Source organism: Stenella coeruleoalba (assembly GCF_951394435.1).
Source record: "Stenella coeruleoalba genome assembly, chromosome: 18".
Taxonomy (NCBI): domain Eukaryota; kingdom Metazoa; phylum Chordata; class Mammalia; order Artiodactyla; family Delphinidae; genus Stenella; species Stenella coeruleoalba.
Window position 1 is genome coordinate 19,008,407 of NC_137164.1, and position 18,963 is coordinate 19,027,369.

The 18,963-nt window shown below is 42.5% G+C and overlaps 1 protein-coding gene across 6 annotated transcripts in view; it reads left to right on the plus strand.

Annotated features, from left to right (window-relative positions):
- Positions 1–18,963, plus strand: part of MED4 (mediator complex subunit 4) — a 204,543-nt gene that overhangs the window by 162,867 nt on the left and 22,713 nt on the right. Inside the window, exon 1 of one of the 6 annotated variants that reach the window (XM_079903455.1) lies at positions 13,274–13,325. The exons of the other annotated variants lie outside the window; for them this stretch is intronic. The gene's annotated coding sequence lies outside the window, so the exon portion shown is untranslated. Of the gene's footprint in view, positions 1–13,273; positions 13,326–18,963 lie in introns of those variants that run through there. 6 annotated transcript variants of the gene reach the window in all.

Sequence of the window (18,963 nt, forward strand, 5' to 3'; positions counted from 1 at the left end):
ATAAGGGGCTTTTCAAGCAGTTGGGATTACAGCGATTAATAATACACAGCCCTTGTCCTTGAGGAGCTAATAGTCTGTTGGAAAGATTGAAAAATAAATAGGCAGTTACAGCTATCACCCAGTGTAATAAGTAACGTTATTGTCTTTCAGAGCGATAAAGGGGCCCATGCAAGCGGCTTTGATCTTCCTCCCTTCTCTCTTTGGGCATCAGGTATATCCTATTTGATTCTGACTTCTGACCAACCTCATTAAGCTCTTCAGGGTCTGGGCTAAAGTTCAGTTTATAAAAGGAAGGTGGAAAACGCCTCACCCCTTGATAACGAATCCACTCACTTCTGAAGTGAAAGTAGTACTGAGAGAAAACATGTTTTCCAGCTTGAGTCAGATTTTCTTCCTTTACTTTTTAACATGGATTACTTGGAGCACTGGAAAGTGCTAATAATATATGAATTATCAGGGCCCTGACCAGTTAATTTGAAATACGTATTCTGAATTCCAAGTTCACTGCCCAGGCTTCAGTGAGTGCATGGCAGTGTTTACAGTTAAAGACGTCTCAGAAGAAGAATCATTTTGTCACGCACCTTAACTCTGAACGTGTTGACGAAGCAAACTACTTTGTAGTTCTTTCTTAATGTTCTAGACCTACTAGGACAGTCACATTTCCAATGGGTCTTAACTTGGAACGTCTGTGCTGCTTCATTGCACCCTCTGAAGACTTCCCAGAATAACTCTGACATAGGGTTCACTTCCCCAAGGACAACATTTTGCCCTTCATCCTACTGCTTCAAAAATGTATCATTGAATTAAAAGTCTTTTCATTCTTGGAACCCTGATGCAGTCAGTCCTTTCTCTCTGCAAGATACCCTGATATTAACAGCAAGCACTCTGAGTGTCTTGGCCCATTGTTGGCCTGACCCAATGTTGGCTCAAATGCCCGCTCTTGTTCTAGTAAAAAACTTCTCTTGGATTAAAAAAAAAAATACAATTGGCGCCTGATAGATTCTGGACACGATGCTATGCACTTTCACTTACGCTGTTTCATTTAATTCTCGAGATAACTCTATAAGGTGGGTAGAATCATGCTTGGCATACAGTAGAGGCTCATAAAATATTTGTTGAATGAACGGAGAAATTACAATCAGTTCGCATTTTACAGACTAGAAAACTGAAGATAAAAAAGGTGACGCCCTTTGCTTGAGATCACTCAGTGGCCAAAGCAGGCCTGTGTCTTCGTTCTCCAGGCCCTCTGTACTACGTGCCTCAGAGCCGAATGTGTTCTAGAAGTCTTATGCTGCATCACCACTCGATGCCCTAAGGATTTTCTAGGTCATTGTAATCAACACTTACTAAGCCTCCTCAAGTAATCAAAAGTCCTTTAATCCTCAACTGTGAACACATAAAGCAAGGCTTTATCTTTGTGTCTGTGTTGGATAAAGGTCTCTGCTGAATCTCCTCGGTCTTGGATATCAATTATCCAAACAAGTGTAGAGAAACTCTCAGGAAAATTCACAGGGCAAAATTAATTTTAATGACTTTAATTTACGTAAGAGCCCGTGAAGTAACTGTAGCTTACTGACCCCATCTGCCACATCGCCCTTTGTCTGCCCTGCTGAGTCCTGACCCCTGTCCGGGCTGCAGGTCCATCCCCTCTCCTCCCCAGTGCCCCTTTCTGGGTCCTGATCCTTCCACCCAAAGCTTATTCCACCTGTGGGCCACTGTCTGTGATCTGTCCCAGCACCTAAAAGACTTCTGTGTCTCCCCATGACATGTGAAAAGCAAGGCCACTCTCTTGGTTTCGCCCAGAGTCCTGCGTCCTTTTCTGGATTTACTATTGCATTAGTGGACATTTGTGTCACTTGTTGTATAGTCCTTAGTCTTGTCTTCCAACTGGTGTGGACATTTACCACCCCATCTTTTTTTTAATTTTAATTTTTGCGGTACGCGGGCCTCTCACTGTTGTGGCCTCTCCCGTTGCGGAGCACAGGCTCCGGACGCGCAGGCCCAGCGGCCATGGCTCACGGGCCCAGCTGCTCCACGGCATGTGGGATCTTCCCGGACCGGGGCACGAACCCGTGTCCCCTGCATCGGCAGGCAGACTCTTAACCACTGCGCCACCAGGGAAGCCCTATCGCCCCATCTTAAGCATTCTCCTAAACATGTCAGGCAAACTCTGGGCGTAAGAGGCAGGTGGTGTGAAGTCCTATTAAGTACTTCTGATAAGCAGTCCATCCCCTACCAGGCACCAAATAAAAGAGGAGTGCTGACACTCTCTCCCCTTTCATGACCTGAGTTCTGAATTTCCTCTACAAAAAAGGAGAATCTTGCTGGTAACAGCGATGTACACAGTTTTCTTTCTCTTCATAAACTGCAGTACAGGCCGTGTTCCTCAAACCCAACCAGCCCAAAGAGAACTCCCCGTTTCCCCAAGACCTCTCCCTTCTCCGGTATATTCCTCACCTGAGTTAATGACACTGCCTCTACCATCCCCCTGCACGTCTCCTCTCTCTCTCTGTCTCCCCCCTAAATTCAATCAGTCAGGCAGTCCTTATTTTATCTGCTAAATATTTCTTCAGCTGTCTACTCCTTTTCATTCCGCACAACTGTCTTGGTTCAGACTCACACTACTGCTTTCTTAGGCTGTTGCAATGTTTCTTTAACTGGTTTCCCTCCTCCCATGTCTCCCAACTCCTGCCCCAACCCATTCCTCACGTGGTTGTGTCACTGATTTATTGCTGATTTCTTTTTTTTTTTTGGGCCATGCTGCACAGCTTGTGGGATCTTAGTTCCCTGACCAGGGATGGAACCCAGCCCCACGGCAGTGAGAGCAGAGTCCTAACCACTGGACTGCCAGGAAATTCCCCTTATTGCTGATTTCTAGCTTAGAGGCTAATCAGAGAATATGGTCTATAACATCTCTGTTTAGGATATTCTATTAATATTTTCTTTGTACCTAAATGCACGATCAATATTAGAAGATGCTCCAACAAAATAGGAAAGAATGTATATTTTCTGTTTCTGATTTACAAAAAGAAAGGTCTATATTCACTATTTACAGTGTCCATATCCTGTTTCTACTAAATTGATTTCAATGATTATATTCTGCAATATCTAGTTTGTCGTTTTTTGTTGATTTCATATTTGGAATTTAAAAAGCTACATATTGACAGCTATAGTTTAATGGTGTTTTGTCAAAATTTCCGTATATTTCTAGCTTTTTTTTTAAGTTGGAAGATACGGTGTTTGTTGCATAATTTTTGTATCCTCTGTGAATAAAATGTTTACCAATATTTATTTATAAAAAAGAACAAGTCTAAGATATTTTCTCAGAAATAAAAATGCCTTTCATGGAATGGCTTCTCTTTACACTCCCCAGCCTTCTCTTCTGCTATTACTTATCTCTCACTTTCATTTTAATAATACAGCCTGCTTTGGGTGCTTCAGATCCTTCCAGATACACCTGAAGTTTTGCTCTTCCTAAAGTTCCGTGCATAACTATGACTCAGCTTTATATCTGAGCTCAGCTGTGGTGTCTTGAACCTCCCAGATTAATCTAAATGCACTTTTGTAAACTCATAGCGCCTGTGTTAACCTGCTTCTCACCACATTTTGTAATCTGTGTATATGTCTGGGTTTCTCACCAGACTGTAAATTCTTAAGAACGTGGACCAGACTTTCATCTCTTTTTGACACTCCCAAGGCCTGAAAAACCTGGTAGGCTGCTCAGTTCTCTTGCACTGTCCCTGACCAAACAACTTCCAGCCAACACCCCAATCTGAGCCTTGTCTCATCTTACCCATCCTCCCCGTGTCCAATATGCTTGATCATCTTGGGTTTCCATAAACCCTTCACTCCCCCTTGCTATGTGATCTGACTTCTCCAGAATATTCTGGAGTGCTTCTTAACAAGAGTTGGCTTCTCTCCCTGTTCTTTTTCCTCATGCTTCCTTGGGTAACTGCCTCCGGGTTTGTGTTCTCTTGCCTCAGAAGTGGTTTCTTGTGATTCAGCCCCATCCCCTGGAGAAGGAGTTGGAGAGAGATCAGACATTATGACCATTCAGTACTTTTTGTTCTGAAACTGTGCTCTCCAAGCCACTTTTTTGATCGCCGTTGGGCTTACCGAATTGAAAAATAGTGGATCTGTGGACAGGGACATGTATGAACACTCAGAAGTTATAGTTCTCATTATAACTGCATCAATTTGCATTGTTTTAATTAATTAGCTTCTTGAAGAATTAGTTTGTATAACATCATTACTGATTCAGATTCTGTAAGTTGCAAGAAACAAAACTTAGTCAAGCTAGTCTGCGTGTGGAGGGGGAGAAGCTCCCTTATGTGGAGCAATAAGAGAGACAGGGGTCATGAGAATTCATGAATAGGACACATGATAGAGCTGAAGCTTATGGGAACTGAACTTAGAAAGTTGCCAGGAAGTGGGCCGGCCCCCGGGACTATCACTCGCCCCACTCCATCTCTCATGGGCCATATCATCTCTTTCTCCCCATTACCTTTTTCTTTCCTATACTCTGCATATCTTTCACCTTCCTCATAGCATCTACATATTCTTGGGCTTTGCTCCTTTATAAATTTGGCGTACACAGCCCATCATGGTCTCTTCAGCTTCTCTCTGCATCAGTTTCATTCTCTCCATATTTTTTTTGGCTTCATTTCCGTAGAGAGAGTTGGCTCCAGGTCATCTCTTTAAGCTGTGGATGGATGTATCTGTAATCTGTCAACTTTGCTCCATCTCCATGGCTACTATTTTGGTCAAATCACTATCATCTCCCCCCCTGAATTAGTACAATGACTTTTCCTACCACCATCTTCCCCCATTTCCAATGCATTTTCCATACCCTTCAGAGAATTCCCATTGCCTTCATGATAAAGTACAGATACTTTAGCACCCTGACATGACCCTTCATGATTTAGCCTCATGGCCTGGTCCTTAAATACATTTCCAGCCTCAATTCTTCCCACTTCTCAATCTTGTACTCTGCTTCCCATCTTACTGAAAATATTTAAGTTTCTTAAAATATACCATGTTCTCTCTTACCTCTGGTTATATGCTGTTCCTTCCAACTGGAAAACTTTTCCTCTGCAACTGGCCGTCTTCTACTTAATCTTCAGCTCTCAGCTTAAACATCACTTCCTCCAGGAAGTCTTCCTTGACCAGGTTACTTGACTACACTGCTATATGCTCCCCTAGCACTGCACTTTCCGACTTGACCCTTTCTCCTGGCAGCCCAGGGAAGTATCAGACCTCAGCACACTTTCTTTTTCCCTACTGTCTGGGGCCACCCCGAGCCTACCCAGGCCCCTGGGGTGCATGCCAGACAGAAACTGCATGTATATCAAGTGTGACTTGGAATAAGAGGACTAATCAGAGCTTTGTATCCCTGGACTTCTCCCACCTCACTGTCCTTGGTGCATAGATGTGGGCCAGGCCCTTCACTCATGCTGGGGACGTGAAGTTTATTGACCAATACACTAGGATGTAAACAAACCCAAAAGGCCTAGTTTGCAGAGATTTAATATGCATCTGTCAGCATGGTCACTTGCCAAGTGATGTCTGTGATCCATAATTCCACCATTTCACATCTCAATCCACCGTTAAACACACTGTGGGCTGGGTGTCTGAAGACTCAGAGAAGAACCACTGACACTGCTAAAATCAAGGGATCTAAACTCCCGTTGAAATTGTAAAGCCTTTGTTGAGGAACGTCACAGTTGTTCTGCCGGAACCTGAGAAATACCTTTGGGGCACTTTGTACAGCCCATTGGTCCGGCAGGAGCATTGGGTACATACAGGGTTGAAAATGGATTGCCTGGTCATCCAGCAAATGAAGCTTTATTATGTGTTTGTCTGGTTGAGAAGAGATAAAAAGCATGACTCAGACAGAGTAAAATGTGACCAACGTTTGGCCAGGCCTTGCCAGTGAAAATAAAAATTGTTAGCAAAGAGGGGCTTGCAATTTCAGATCTCCTAGGAGGGAGAATTTGGTGTCTGTAATTAGAAATTTTATATCAGGTGTTAGGTTCACAAAATGGGCAGGCGACTTTCTGGAAGCCCAGCCTTGGAGGACAGGGAGTCCGTGTGGTCACCACCGGCGGGGCTGCCCCAGGGGAATGACTTGCGGGGAGGTTTGAGGACCAGACCTGGCCGAAGCCCAGCATGTCCAAGAGCAACGAGTTATCCAAGAAAAGGCAAGGGCCAAGCCCCAGAGAGTCTGGAAACACAAAGGGGCCACTGTTCTCCCTGATGAGGGCCAAGAAACCTCCTTCAACCTCATGCTTTTAGCAGTAAACTCATCCGTCTGTCTTTAACGATAAAAATCTGGCCAGCATCAGAATCAGATAACATGAGTTCAGAAGTATTTGAAAGTCAGTAGAAAAATGGGAAATGATGATGATGTCATTATATCCAGAAGGCTAAATTGTCTGGGAATTTGCTGGTTTTGAGGGGGGTTCAATTCCTCATTTCCTGACCCTTCAATGTTTATCTCTTTGCCTTTGGGGAGAGGTGTTACAGTGACTCATCTGCACACAGGGTCATGCAGTATGTTCTGGACTGTGATAAGCATTCAGAGAGAAGGTGAAGGCGATCTGAAGCCAATTTTGCCAATTGAACAATAGCGTTTAGCTCATGAGGTGTTTTTCTAAATTAAATCTGTAAACATTTATCAAGCATCTGCCTATCCTGTGAGAGGCTGATACACAAAAATGAACAGGATTTGAAATGCAAGGAAGTGAAAAACAAACCAGCAGCCTGGAGATTATAGTTAATCTTTTCTGAATTGTCCCCACAGAGTTAGAGACAGGAAGTGAACTAACTTACTAACAGCCCAAAAGGAGAGTTTTTCTGGGAAATCTCCCTCAGTATAGCCAAAACAAATATTTTGATCTAGGGGAAAACAAAAGTTAAAATGAATGTAAAATGACCTTCACATTAAGATGCTAGATAAGTCAACTAACTTCAATAAAAATACTGAACATTTGCTATGTGGTAGGTACTCGTTTTATGAAATTAAAAAAACGTGGCTGGCATTCATGAGGACAAATTTAAACTCATATTATTCTGTGAAAAGTGGGTATTATATGAAAATATGTTCCTTTTTCTCAAACCTCTTTTTTGTTGCTGTTATTGTTGTTTAGGGATGTTAGCTGGAGAAAAATTAAAAATCATTGTAACTGAAGTTCATGAATTTGGTAGAGTCTGTCACGAATTCCTTGTGCATCAGACAAAGAAATGTGGACAGGATGATGGTATAGTAGGTGGATTTGTATGGTTCATTGTTTATAGCCCAGCAGCCTTGATTTATTAACTGATGGCTGCTGCATCCCAGAAGGTTCTTGAAGGCATCAGGCTATTGGGCTAACTGAAAATCATACCTCTTTGCTTTGGATTGGAATTATATCAACTTTACCCAGCAAATACTAGCTAAGAAATGCAGGAAAGGACATTTAGAGTGTGTGCGATTCATTCACTCCTCCAGCTTCATTAAATTCTATCCTTAAATCAGGTTAGACTACCAGCAGTCCAGACATGTGGTCTTCTGATGGCTCCAGGGCCTCATTAAATTAACCTCTCACAAGGTAGCCTTCACTGGCCCCAGAGGACTCTGGGAGGCAAGTCTTCCAGAAAAAGGGGGTTTGAAAAACTACTGGATATGATGGAGCTTTTGGAAAAATAAATGGAGAATTATTACAAAAGGTTACCAGAAGAAAAAGAAATAGAAACACCAGAAAAACTAAACACTGTATAGGAAGAGAATTAAAATAATAATATCCTACTTGGTTCTGCCTTGAGCAACAATTACCTAGGTTACAATATTGTAAACACTGGTGAACACTTACGCATGGTTTAAGGGGAGTTCATCTGAAAAACATCAAGAATTTTTAAAATAAACTTTTATTCAGAATAGTTTTAGATTTATAAAAAAAAAATATTGTGTAGTAGAGAGAATTCCCATATATTCCACATTAGATTCCTCTGTTATTACTATCTTCTATTAGTATAGTACATTTGTCACTATTAATGAACCAATTTTGATACATCATTATTGACTGAAGTCCATACTTTTTTCAGATTTCCTTAGTTTTTGCCTAATGTTCTCCTTCTGTTCCAGGATCCGTCCAGGATACCACCTTACATCTCGTTGTCCTGGCTCCTTAGGCTCCTCTTGATTGGGATAATTTCTCAGACTTTCCTTGGCTTTGATGATCTTGATATTTTTGAGGAGTCAGTTCTGTAGACTGTCCTTCAATTGGGATTTGTCTCATGAGGTTGTGGGTTTGGAGGAAGATCAGAGGTAAAAAGCCATTTTTATCACATTATATCAAGGATACTTACTATCACCTTGACTTATGACTGTGGATGTTGACCGTGACCACCTGCTGAAGTAGTGTTTGTCAGGTTTCTCCACTGTGAGTTTACCCCTACCCCCTTTCCATACTGTACTCTCTGGAAGCAAGTTATAGCTAGCAGTGTACACCTAAGGAGCGGGGAGTCACACACCGTCTCCTTGAGGGTGCAGGACCTACACAAATAACTTGGAATTCTGCACAAGGGATTTGTCTATTCTCCCCGATTTATTTATTTATCTAATCATTTATTTACATCAGTGTAGACTCATGGATATCCATTTTATATTCGAGGTTCTAATCCAATACTATGTTACTTATTTTGTTACTCAGATTGTTCCACTTCTAGCTTTCACTAGAAGGAACTCTTTCACTTGGCTCCTATGACACTTTGACATACTCCCATCATTGTAAGTTTTTTTCTTTTCTTTTTAGCATCTCCTTACTTTCCGGCACTGCAAGATGCTCCAGGTTCATCTTGTATATTTCCTGTCCCAGTGTTAGAATCAGCCACTTTTCCAAGGAGCCCTGGTTCCTTTTTTTTTTTTTAATTTATTTACTTAATTTATTTATTTTTGGCTGCGTTGCGTCTTCCTTGCTGCACACGGGCTTTATCTAGTTGTGGCAAGCGGGGCCTGCTCTTTGCTGCGGTGCACGGGCTTCTCATTGCGGTGGCTTCTCTTGTTCCAGAGCATGGACTCTAGGCACGCGGGCTCAGTAGTTGTGGAGCACAGGCTTAACTGCTCCGCGGCATGTGGGATCTTCCTGGACCAGGGCTCGAACCCGTGTCCCCTGCATTGGCAGGCGGATTCTTAACCACTGAGCCACCAGGGAAGCCCCCTGTTTCCTTTTAACAAAGAATGGTTATTAGAAATCCAGAGCCAGGAGCTAGACCCTAGGTGGGCTTGTTGCTACCAGGCAGCAGGGGTCACTGCTTCTAGGCCCTCTCAGCTGACAGATCAAGGAGATATAGATGTGTCTACTAATCAGTGTATACACACACACATATCAGTATTTCTACTTGTAGTCGTCTGTATCTCTATTTAGTAAACATGAGTTCATACGGATATGCCCAACTCTAATCTATTACCACATGGGTCATTCTAGCCTTCTAGCCTTGCTTGTCTGTAACCTTCTCCAACAGTGAGAAACCTGGTTCCCACATCTGCCATCTGTTTAACTGAATTGTTCAATCCCAATATACATGTATAGTGACTTCAGAATTGTTAACCTGTATAACCTTGAGAAACAACTTTATCAACTAGACTATGGTGTTTATATACCATTTATTTTGCCTTGAGTCTTAAAGATGCAAGTTACTTAGGTCAGCACCTTTTACACTCACTGCCTTCAGTGAGGTGGTTCCATGCATATATACTATAGATAGAATATTTTGTCACATTCTTCATCCCATCCTGGGATCTCCCAACCTCCCAAATGATTTTTTTAAATTTGCACACGTTAAGGTTCACTCTTTGCGCTGCACAGTTCTATGAGTTTTTACAAATGCATAGTGTCGTGTATCCATCATTGCAGTATCATACAGAATAGTTTAACCATCCTAAAAAACCCTCTGTGCTTCACTTTTTCAACCCTCCCACCTCCTGAGCCCCTGGCAACCACTGATCTGTTTACCATCTATAGAGTTTCGCCTTTTTCAGAATGTAATGTAAATGGAATCATATGTAGCCTTCTCAGACTGGCTTCCTTCACTTAGCAAAATGCATTTAAGACTCCTCCTTGTCACTGCAAGGTTTGATAGCTCATTCCTTTTTATTGATGAATAGTATTCCATTATATGGGTATGCTAATGTTTATCTATTCTATGGCTTATCCAACCTATTGAAACACGGATTGGTTGCTTTCCATTAAGAATTTAAAAAAATAAATTGCAAACTTAAAATGAATCAGCAAAACTACATGACTTCCAAAAAAGTTACTCTTCCACTATGATGCATTGGGAGAAGTAGAGCAGCTGCAGTGTTAGTTGCTGTAAGACACAATGTAGTGGTGAAGAACACAGCCTCTGAATCCAGACTGCTACCTCCCAGATATGTGAGCTGAGCTAGATTACCTACCCTTCCTGGGCCTCATGTCCTTGTTTGTGAAAAGGAATAGTAACTGTACCCATAGTGGCTTAAACAGTGGTTCAATAGACGTTGGTTATTGTTATAACTTATAATAATATGTTCACGTATCATGTAGCAAGCACTTTATATATATTCTTTTATGCCTTCCAACAAAATTTCAAAGGAGCATAATTATCCCCATTTTATAGATGGAGAATCTGAAATACAGAGACTATACCTCAACTTGAACTGAAATCTATCATATTACAAAGGCTCTAATCTTCTAGCTTTACTGCAGTGATTCTCAAGAGCATAAGGAATGTCTCCTTTTACTCAGCTCTGGACATATCATCTTCACTATGAGTTGCCACACATTATGAAGGACCAACTAGAATGTGAGAAAGAGATGATGATCAGGGTGATGAAAGACCTGGAAATCCTTTCAAATGAGGCACAGCTGAAGGAACTAGAGATGGTTGGTGTGGAAAATGAAAAGTTGGGAAGGAAATACAGCAAAATGGTAATAATGTGTGTCTCGTAATGGTAGGATAACAGATGATTTTATTTTCTTTGTATTTTCTAAATTTTTTAAGATGGAATGTTTATTTTGTTTTTTTAATTTATTTTTTATAATTACTCTTACAATAAGAAAAAACACTCTAACAAATCACAGTTAAAAGAAAAATTTGAGTGATAGATGTTAATGAAACATTATGGTAATCATTTTGTAATTTATATATATACCATATCACTGTGTTCTACACTTTAAACTTATACAATAATATGTCAATTATATTTCAACAAAGCTGGAAAAAATAACCCCTATATATACACGTCTAGCACAATATTTAACCCCTTTTTGAAAAGGGACTTATTCACATTTTATTTTGAAATCTAAGATTTTGAAATGTGTATTTGAAAATATAACCTTTTTTTCCCTTGTGAATTCTATGACTATAGGTTACATTTAGCAGAAAGAAAGAAAGAAAAACTTGATAGTTTTTTTCTGTGAAAGACAGGTTAAATGTTTTGCTTATGACCTCAGAAGACAGAGTTTGGTACCAATCATCTTGAAGCACATTTGGGCTCATTATGAATGGAATTGGTTGACATGTGAGGTGGCCAGCTTCCCTTTTCCAGAAAGGGATTAATCAGAGGCTGGGGTTGGGCTAGACCAGATGACCTCTGAGATCTCTTTTGACTCTTACTCTATAACTTGGGCTACTACTTGTGACCACAACATGTTTCTAATGGTTTTAGCTCATGATGTACAAACTGATGCTGTTAATAGAAATGCATTTAGTTTATTAATATTCAGGCACCCAAGAAACACTTAGCAATTTGTTTTACATATAAGAAGAAATGTGATTGTATTTCCTTAGAATCTAATTTAGAATGTCTATTCATTCAAACTAGACTTCTTCCTTCGTGTATTAGTTTCCTAGGGCTGCTATAATAAATTGACACAAACCAGGAAGCTAAAAGCAACAGAAGTGTATTCTCTCACAGTTTTGGAGCCCAGAAGTCCAAAATCATAAGCAGAGCTCTGCCCCCTTGAAGGCCCTAGGGAAGTATCTTTCCTTGACCACAGGCATTCCTTGGCTTGTGGCTGCGTAACTTTCATCTCTGCCTCTGTCCTCACATGGCCTTCTTCTCTTCCCTGTGTCTCTCCTCTATGTGTCTCATATAAAGACTGTTATCATTGGGTTTAGGGCCCACTTGGATAAGCCAGGGTCATCTTTTTTTTTTTTAATTAATTTTATTTTTGGCTATGTTGGGTCTTAGTTGCAGGCATGCGTGATCTTTGTTGTGGCATGAGGGATCCTTCACTGCGGCGGGTGGGCGGGCTCTTTGCTGTGGCACACTGGCTTCTCTATAGTTGTGGTGTATGGGTTTTCTCTCTAGTGTGGCATGCTGGCTCCAGAGTGCGCAGGCCCTGTAGTTGTGGTGTGCAGGTTCCAGAGCGCATGGGCCCTGTAGTTTGTGGCATGCGGGCTCTCTAGTTGAGGCGTGTGGGCTCCATAGTTGTGGCAGGTGGGCTTAGTTGCCCCGCGGCATGTGGGATCTTAGTTCCCTGACCAGGGATCAAACCCGCATCCCCTGCATTGGAAGGCAGATTCTTCACCACTGGACCACCAGGGAAGTCCCAGCCAGAGTCATCTTATCTTGAGACCCTTAACTTACTTAATTTTCCAAGTACCCTTTCTCCAAATAAAGTCACATTCACAGGTTCTGGGATGTGGACATATTTATTTATTTATAACATCTTTATTGGAGTATAATTGCTTTACAACGGTGTGTTAGTTTCTGCTTTATAACAAAGTGAATCAGCTATACATATACATACATCCCCATATCTCCTCCGTCTTGTGTCTCCCTCCCACCCTCCCTATCCCACCCCTCTAGGTGGTCACAAAGCACAGAGCTGATCTCCCTGTGCTATGCGGCTGTTTCCTACTAGCTATCTATTTTACATTTGGTAGTGTATATATGTCCATGCCACTCTCTCACTTCATTGGGTTGTGGACATATCTTTATGGAGGTCCACTGTTGAATTCACTATGCATTTGAATCAAGAAGTTGTTGAGATATTTTAACCATTCTCTTTCTGACATTGATTCCTTACTCTAGTTCTCCTTTTCTCCATCCCTGCCTATCTTCCTGCCCATCTCCAACACTTAGCCCAGCCAACTTTTACCTTCTTAGGAGTTTCTGATTTCACCTCTTCCAGGAAGCCTTCCCTGACCAGTGTTGTTTTGTTTGCCTTCTACAGGCCCAGCATTTAGTGTGATCCCTGGCACATAAACAGAGCTTAATAAATATCTGTTGAAAGAATAAATGAATCTATCAAAGGAGGCCAATGATGATTCCTACCTTTCTTTGGTATTACTGAGAAGTGGTAAGTTTTCAATGATACCTGGAGAACTTCAGGCAGGAGATAAGACTTAATCTTTTTAAATTTTTTAATAAATTTATTGATTTATTATTTTTGACTACGTTGGGTCTTCATTGTTGCGCGTGGGCTTTCTCTAGTTGTGGTGAGTGGGGCTTACTCTTCGTTGCTGTGTGCAGGCTTCTTGTTGCGGTGGCTTCTCTTGTTGCGGAGCACGGGCTCTAGGTGCAGGGGCTTCAGTAGTTGCACCACACAGGCTCAGTAGTTGTGGTGCACGGGCTCTAGAGCGCAGGCTCAGTAGTTGTAGTGCACGGGCTTAGTTGCTCCGCAGCATGTGGGATCTTCCCGGACCAGGGATCGACCCCGAGTCCCCTGCATTGGCAGGTGGATTCTTAACCACTGCACCACCAGGGAAGTCCGGAGACTTTATTTTTAGAAGGTTTGTTAATTCCAGAAAACCTTTGCATTGAAACCACACCATGAGTATTTAAAAAGAATGAGATGTTTAACTTAAACTGTTTTTTGTTCTCAAGGCACAAGAATGTAGGGAGTTAAAGACAAATTGCCACACTTTCCACAGGGCTAATGACTTTAATTAATGTTGAAGAATTTTGGACAGTGGGAGTTTTTTGTTGTGTTGTGTTTTGGAATGAGGAGGATAAGGTTCTTCTGATGAAAGCTTCCCAGTGTAACTAGGACAGGAGGATGAAGAAGATAAGGGGCTTTGTTCAGCTTGTAAAACTTCTCCTGATGTAGGACAGCCCCAGCTGGATTGACCAGAGATAACTCGGCTTATTAAAAGTAGTTAAAATGGCACATTTTGAGGCTTTGTAATTGATTTAAAATTTGAAGTTGCTAACACAACATTGTAAATCAACTATACTCTGACATAAAATAAAAACTAAATAAAAAAGTTTTTAAAGAAACATATACATATAAATGGAAGTTGCTGCCCTAAAACCCAGCAACTTAATGGGAACCCACCCCTTCCCCTCAGTAGCTTTTTGAGAGGTGATTTATGGTTCAGAAACCATAAATGTGATTCTTGACATCAGAGCTTGCTCCTGAATTGAGTGGTATTTTTACCTGGGATTAGGGACTCTGAGGCCTGTGCTTTGAGATACAGTCTCAAGGCTTTCTGCTTTTTGAAGAAGGAGTTAATCAATGCCGTGGGCCTGTTTTCCTTTTCTCACTGCCTGACCACTGGGAGAGAAATGCCTGAGTCTGACTCTCCACCTCCACCCCTGTGGGTTTGACCTGGAATGTGAGTCTTCAAGCTTACTTTGGGGACTGGCTGCGGGAAGGAGCTTCAGAACAGAGGAAGCTGGAATGAACCATTATTTCTCGAGTTACAAGGTACCAGGGACAGTACCCACCACTGCGCTGCCGAATATTCCATTTTTGGTTGAGGATGTTATAAATATTTGGAGTTGCTTTTGAGACTCTTCAAGGAGAATATGGACAGAAGTCATTGACAGTAAGGCTTTACCAGTGAGAAGCAAAATTGTAGACAACTACAGTTTGTTTTCAGTGTCTGATGATTTCAGCATCTCTGTCAACAACAACAAATCCAATAATTGTTATTGGTGTCCACTCCATTTCAGACAGTATTCTAACACTGGGGCTATGCCTGTGAGCAAAAGGGCCAAGAGACCCTGTCCTCATGGAGCTTACATGCTAGTGGAAGAGACAACTGGCAAAGCACACATCAAGTGAATTATATAGAGTGTTAGAAGATGACAAGTGCTGTGGGAACAAAGTAGAGCGGGGTAAAGGCGATGGAAGGTGGGGTGAGACTGCAGTAGTAAACAGGGTGGCCAGGCTGGGGGTCATGGAGAAAGTGACGTTTGTGCAGGAAGTGAGAGGCTAGCCATGGGCCTAGCTGGGGGACAACGGGTGAAGACAGGGAGAATGGCCAGTGCGAGGGCCCTAAGGCAGGAGTGTCCTGGTGTGCTTGTGGACCACAATGGCTAGAGCAGAATGAACAAAGGGAAGACAGAAGAGCCAGAGAAGTAATGCCAAGTCAGAGAAGTAATTACTTCTGTGAAGACAGAAGAGCCAGAGAAGTAATGCCAAGTCAGATGACGTTGGGCCTCAGAGCTAACAGTGTTTGGTTTTCACTCTGAGTGGGATGGCGAGCTGCTGCAGAGTTGTGGGTTATTTTGGCGCAGCACGTGGGATCTTAGTTCCCGGACCAGGGATCAAACCCGCGCCCCCTAGTGGAAGCGTGGAGTCTTAACCACTGGACCGCCAGGGAAGTCCCAGCTGCAGAGCTTTGAGCAGAGGAAAAACATGACCTATCTTGAGTTTTAAGAGGATCACTCTGACCGCCATGCTGAGAATGGTCTGCAGACATCAGGGGAGAAGCCGGGAGAACGGTGACAAGGCAATTTCAGGAAACACCGGTGAGAGATGATGGAGATGTGGACCTGCAATTAGAAGTGGAAAGGTGAGGAGTGGAAAAGTTCTGGGCACGTTCTGGAGGCAGAACCACCTTGATTTCCTGATGGATCGGCTGCGGCGTATGAGAAACAAGGAGCAGAGTCGAGGATAACCCCAAGTTTTTTGCCTGGACAACGGAAATGAAGAAATTGCCATCAATTGAGTCGAGGGAGGCTGCAGGTGCTTTGGGTGGGACGGTGAGGGGCGTAGAACAGGAGCTCTGCTTCGCTTATGTCTTTCAGACACCTAGGTAGAGGTATCTAGGGGGAGCTGCAATACAAGTCTGAGTTCAGAGGACAGGTCTGGGCAGGAAATAAAAGTTTGGGAGTCGGTTTACGGGTAGCATTTAAAGCCACTGGACTGAATGAGGTGATCAGACGTGAGTGCCGATAGAGATGAGGGCCTAGCAGTGGCCCGAAAACACTCTTGTGTGTAGAGGTCAGGAGGAACCGGGAGGAAGCAGCCGCAGTGATGGAGAAGAGAGACCAGGGAGGAAGCAGAAGAATGAAGAGGGTCTGGCATCTTAGAAATCAAGTGAAGAAAGCGTTATGGAGGAGAAGGGGCGATGGACTATGTCCAGGGCTGCTGAGAGATCAAACACAGCGAGCACTGACCGGTAACATTAGGCAGCACGGAGGTCTCCGGTGACCTTTACGAGCTGAGTTTCGGTGGGGAAGTAAGGGTGAAAAGCTAACTGAAATTGACACAAGGAAGGAATGGACTTGGTAACAAAATAGTCTGAACTCTTTGCTGCACAGGGGAGCAAAGAAGGAAAGCAGTTGCTGGAGTGGGAAGCGGGGTCAAGAGAAGAATTTTTAAATAGGAAAAATAGCAGCAGGTATGATGAGCAGGATGAGTAGGGGGTGGAAAATACCACAAACTGGGTTTTGCTTAAACAGTAGAATATTTTCTCACAGTTATGGAAGCTGGAAGTCCAAGATTAAGGTGTCAGCAAGGTTGGTTTCTCCTGCAGCCTTCCCTTGGCTTGCAGACGGCCGCCTTCCCGCTGGGTCCTCACACCATCTTTCCTCTGTGCCTGCACATCCCTGGTCTCTCAGTATGTCCAAATTTCCTCTTCCTATAAGGACACCAGTCAGCTCACCCTAACAGCTTCACTTTAACTTAATTACCTCTTTAAAGGCCCTACCTTCAAATACAGTGGCATTCTGAGGTACCGGGGGATAAGGCTTTGACATATGAATCTTGAGAGCAAATAGTTTGGAGCCCATAACGACACCCTCCATCTATACAGTGCATCATAGATGATCATCTCAACACACCACTTTATTTGTACATGTTTGCTTTGACTTTCTGCCCCTGGAACACATAAGTTACACAAACTTTCCCTTTGGGTAGTTTCAGGTAGAAGGTGTTGTTTTTCTAAGACCTAGGGTTGGTATCATCCTTACTCTCCAATGCTTGCAAACTTTTTCAATCCACAGTAAAAAATATATTCTGTGTTTGACCTAGTATCCACATACATAAATATACAACCGAAAAAAGTGTCCACAAAGTAGTGATATGCACTTTGATGAAATGTTCTGTTCTATTCTGTTTTTTTAAAAACCTCTACAGAGATATCTGTTAGGTATCTCAAACAAATGATAATTCCTAGTTACATGTAAATAATAGTGTAGTAATGTAAGCACTGACTATCGATTTAACAAAAACTTGGATTTTATAGTAGAAGGACCAATTAAAGATGTTGAGAGTGGTTGCCACTAGGGTGAGGGATGTGACAGGATGTGGGAGTTGGGGAGGTGGTGACTGAAAACTGTTTTTGTGAGCTTTTCAGGGCTGTTTGACTTTTTAATCATGCATTATATAAAAAAGTATACACATTGATAAAAATAAAAAATGATTTTAAAAAGACATGTAATGTGCGCAGCCACCTCTGTTGACTCAGGGGCAGCCTGATTAGTTTCTTGTTCTCACTCAAACGTCCACCAAAGGTTGTAGCTGCTTTTTGCTCAAATCTCTGAACTGTGTGTTTGACGGTGCTTGTGTTTTAGACAAGAGGTGCCCAACCCATTTTCTGTACATGAAGGCAACTCTTGCTGTAAAAAGAGGCAGGACAACCAGAGGCTAAGAGCACAGACGTTGGAGCCGGTCCCTGGGTTCAGATCCCAGCTGTGCCACTGACCAGCTGTGTGGCCTGGGGCGAGCCTCTCCACTTCTCCGCCTCCAGCTTCATTATCTGTAGCATGGAGATAATTACAGTGCTCACCTCTGGGAGGTTGCTTTGTTTTTTTAATTTATTTTTTATTTTATTTTATTTTTGTCGGCGTTGGGTCTTTTTTGCTGTGCGCGGGCTTTCTCTGACTGGGGTGAGTGGGGGCTACTCTTCGTTGCGGTGCAAGGCTTCTCATTGCAGTGGCTTTTCTTGTTGCGGAGCACGGGCTCTAGGCGTGGGGGTTTCAGTAGTTGTGGCACACAGGCTCAGCAGTTGTGGCTCACGGGCTCTAGGGCGCAGGCTCAGAAGCTGTGGCGCACGGGCTTAGTTGCTCTGCAGCATGTGTGATCTTCCCAGACCAGGGCTTGAACACGTGTCCCCTGCATTGGCAGGCCGATTCTTAACCACTGCACCACCAGGGAAGCCCCATCTCTGGGAGTTTTATGAAAAGTAAAGGAGTTCATTTTTTAAACATACTTAGAACAGCACCTTGAGGTTGCAGACATAAATATTCACAAGAAGGTGGTACTTACCCTTTTCGATTCTATAGATTGAGAAAATCTTTTGCACTCAAAGTTACCATGAATTCAGTTATCATAACAATACAAATATATAAAGTATTCATATTTAATTACAGTTGACCCTTGAACAACACAGATTTGAACTGCGGGGGCCCACTTATACGTGGAAGTCTTCCAACAAATATAGAAACTGCATTTTCATTTTACAGATCTTTAAATTAACTAAGTGTGGGGAAAAGCTTGTGTTTGATTACAGATCACAATATATAGAATCAAAAGAACTAGGGTTTGAATCCTGATTCTGTCCAATCTTATTTCAGCTTTCTGCCTTGGGTGAGTCATTTAACCATTTCTTTGTTTTTGAGGCAAAGATAGCAGTACTCCGATTGGCACCCTTAACTCTCACGTTGCTCAAGGCTCAGCTGTATAATGTATTATAAAATAACTCATATTTTGTTTCTCACGCTTAGGTCTGCACAGTTTGCAAGAGAGTGTATCAGTAGGAAGT